The sequence below is a fragment of the Zingiber officinale genome, chromosome 5B (assembly GCF_018446385.1).
Source record: "Zingiber officinale cultivar Zhangliang chromosome 5B, Zo_v1.1, whole genome shotgun sequence".
Classification (NCBI taxonomy): Eukaryota; Viridiplantae; Streptophyta; class Magnoliopsida; order Zingiberales; family Zingiberaceae; genus Zingiber; species Zingiber officinale.
The window spans coordinates 34,516,863-34,520,434 of record NC_055995.1 but is presented as its reverse complement, the minus strand read 5'-3'; the positions used below and the strand labels follow the sequence as shown (position 1 = coordinate 34,520,434).

At 38.8% G+C, this 3,572-nt stretch overlaps 1 non-coding gene across 1 annotated transcript; it reads right to left on the bottom strand.

The window, feature by feature from the left end:
- Window positions 1-3,255: 3,255 nt before the first annotated feature.
- On the bottom strand, window positions 3,256-3,361 carry LOC121988118. The gene has a single exon (XR_006113878.1). It is a non-coding gene; the product is annotated as a small nucleolar RNA R71 (small nucleolar RNA).
- Window positions 3,362-3,572: the final 211 nt, after the last annotated feature.

Here is a 3,572-nt window from a genome sequence, read left to right as displayed (position 1 = left end):
GTCTAATAATTGAGATATTGTTGGAGCTCTTTTTGATATATGGTAAAGGGAGAGCAGTTTAGGTTTAAGTGGGAAACCTAAATACCTTTGCAAGAAATCCTAGCTCAATGGGAGCTTAGGTGAAAGGGGAAAGATTGCTCATTTATTGGCAAAGGGGAGAAGTTTACCTTTACAAGAAATCCTAGCTCAAGGGGGAGTTTATTTAAAGGGGGAGCCAAGGATTAGGTTCCATGATTTATGCATGAGTTGATTTACATATTTATTGGCATATGTATTGCTATATTATTTCCCTAACTTAAATGGGTTGTTAAATATAAAAAATGGGGAGATTGTTGAAGCAATCCGTGTGACCCTAGGTTTTAATGTTTTGGCAAAGGTTTAAGTTAGATTATTATTGTATTTGATATGCGCCTGTGAGCATGCAGGATGTAGGTACAACAAAGGAAATTCAAGTGTGATCTTAGCAAAGATAAAGTCCAAGTGGGATCTTGGTAATGCTGAAATCCAAGTGGAGTCTTGGCAGTGTAAGTTCAAGTATGTAGTTGATGTGCGTAGATTATATACACTTTTATGCATGTTTGGATACATATCTACTTGTATTTCATTAGCATAATCTGTGTTTACTGCACCCTATTTTTTTATAATATTATACTTCCATTATATTTTGTTCAGAGATTTGCTCTTTGCTTATTTTTATTGACATGACGCTATTTGAAGCGAAAATGGAGCAAAAACGCACACGAGAACAACATTGGAAGAAATCAAGCCAAGGTCGTGTGACCCACATGGCCGTGCTCCCCCATCAGAGGCAAATCAAGCCACGACCGTGTGAGCCACATGGTCATATCAACTTCCTCATGGCCAGGCAGCACATGACCGTGCCAAATGGCACGGCCGTGCCAATTTTCCAAAGATAAAGAAGACCACGACCGTGTGACCCACACGGCCGTGTCAACTTACCAGAGGCGAGGAAGGTCACGACCATGTGAATCCACACGACCGTGTGACTTTGGTAGAGAGGAAGAAGGCCACGGCTGTGTGAGTCACACGACTGTGTGACTCAAAGTTGAGGCCGTTTGGATTCCACACGACCATGTGATGAAGAACATGAGGTCGTGCCACGCCAAAATAGAGCTGTGCTGAATTCTGGGCAGATTACAAACCAATTGTAAAATTGCCATAACTTTGTGCTCCATTGGAGTTTCAGCTGTTCTTTATACTAAAACATAGCTAATTTCAAGATCTACAACTTTTATTCAGATCCAATAGAGAGATAGCATTATCTGCGTATGCTAAATGGCACGACCGTGCTTCCCAACCGCGGGTTCATTTGGACCTTCGCCCAGACTGCAGACCAAACTTTGAACCACCATAACTTTCGGTTTGGTTTGAGCCAGGGCTTAATCCAAGTATAAAATTGAAGATAATTTCAAGAGATACAACTTTGGTTCAGGGTGAATTACGAGAAAACCTGGTTTAATGGGTGAAAAACCCCGTTTACCGGACCCTTGTAATCCTAGTTTTCCTGGGAAGTTTGGTGGAGGTATAAAAGGGTCAAGATCCTCATTTTTTGACTCATCTTGGGTTTGGGACTTCATCCCTCTCCTTGGAGAAGGGTTCTCCCCTTAGGGGAAAACCCTAGGGCTTCATTTACCTCCATCCCTTCATGATCCGTCCATCTCCGGAGCAAGGAGGCATCCCCAAGACATCGGACACATCGGCAAGCATCTCTTCTTCCCCTTCTTCTCACATCTAGGGTTGTAAGTATGCTATATTTTATGTTTTGGGTTGTTCTTCCTTTATAATGGAGTAGATCTCTAGATCTAGGATGTAGGAAGTATTTGTGATGTGATGGAGATGTAAAACTATGTGGATTTGCCATGTTTCTATTCAATGACTTGTTAATGTCTTGTTCATGTTTGATGATGTGTGTGTGTGAATGCTTATATATATCTTTTGCATATTTTATCAAATAGTTGTGTAGAATTGTTAATCCCATAGGGGGAATATCCTAGATCGTATGACTGAGGGGCGTCATGACAGGGCTACCCCGCTAACGGACGTCTAGGGCATCACCTTGAAAGGAGAAGCAAATCTCCACAAGGAAGTAGGGGATCAGACATAATCACTATTTCTATCTCTATGTTATTGTGTGTTAGTGTGTTTCTATGTTATATGACCGAGGGGCGTCGTGACAGGGTTGCCCCGTTAATGGACTTCATAGAATCACTTCCATTTAGTAGCATAGGACATAGAGTAGGAGATCATGCCGGCTTATCCACTATAGGAGAGAGTCGGTAATGAATCTAACTTCTTACAAGAGTATGAACATAGAGGATAGGAACTAAGCAATTTATGTAACATTGCCTAGCATTACAAGGAAACCGAAATCCTAGAGTCTATCATCTCTCACATCCTCTTTGCTCAACCCCCCTCATGATCTATTCCCACTCTTTCCTCTTTTCCTTCTCTTGTTTTCTCTTCCAACCAATTTTACGTTTGTCTAGATAATTTATCATGCGAAGCTAACTAGTGTTTAATCAATAGTCCCTGTGGATACGATATCTTTTTATTACTGATGATGAAATCATGCACTTGCGGTTGTGTAACAAGTTTTTGGCGCCGTTGCCGGGGACTATTTCTATTAACATTAGTTGATTAGCATATGAGTTACTCTAGATATTTTTTCTTTTTCTTTTACTTTTTACACTTTCTTTTCATTATATACTTTCTTTCTTGCAATTTAAATTTTACATTTTCTTTCATGCTTTTCATATAGCATTTTCTTTCTTGCTTTTCATATAGCATTTTATTTCTTGTCTTTAATTCTTCATTTTTATTTTTTCTCATAAGTTTTTTTCTTAGATTCCCATGAGCACTAACATGTCACGCATACCCTTAAGAGATTTTTCTGCACCCATTTCTGCATAATTTTTATCTCCCATTTGCAGCCTCATATTAAAGAAGAAAGTTTCCAATTAGACCCAGAGTTAATTTTCATGATACAAGGTCACAAATTTGGAGGAGAAGTATCAAAAAATCCTTATCTGCACCTTGAGACATTTCTAGAGCATTGTGATATGGTGAACTGTGAAGGAGTGTCAGCAGATGTAGTTCGATTGATAGCATTTCCTTTTAGCATCAAGGATAAAGTAAGGACTTGGTTATATTCTCTCCATCCTCAAAGCATCACAAGTTGGGAATAATTGGAGAAGCAATTTTTGAATTATTTTTTTCCTCCAAGTAGAATAATTTATATAAGGAATTGCATCACCAATTTTGCTCAGGCACATGGAGAATCACTATTTGAAGTATGAGATAGATTCAAGAGTCTTCAAAGACAATGCCCTTATCATGGTTTGGAGAAATGGCTGACCTTACACATATTTTATAGGGGGATTTCTTTTTCAGATAAGTGTTTATTAGATTCATTAGCTGGAGGTTCTTTTATGAACAAGAGTGTAGAAGAAGCATATACATTAATTGATCAAGTGACATTGAATCTCCATGAATGGTCGAGCAAAAGTTGGATAGAATCTCCCTAAAAAATTCAAGAAGTGCAAGCCATAAAT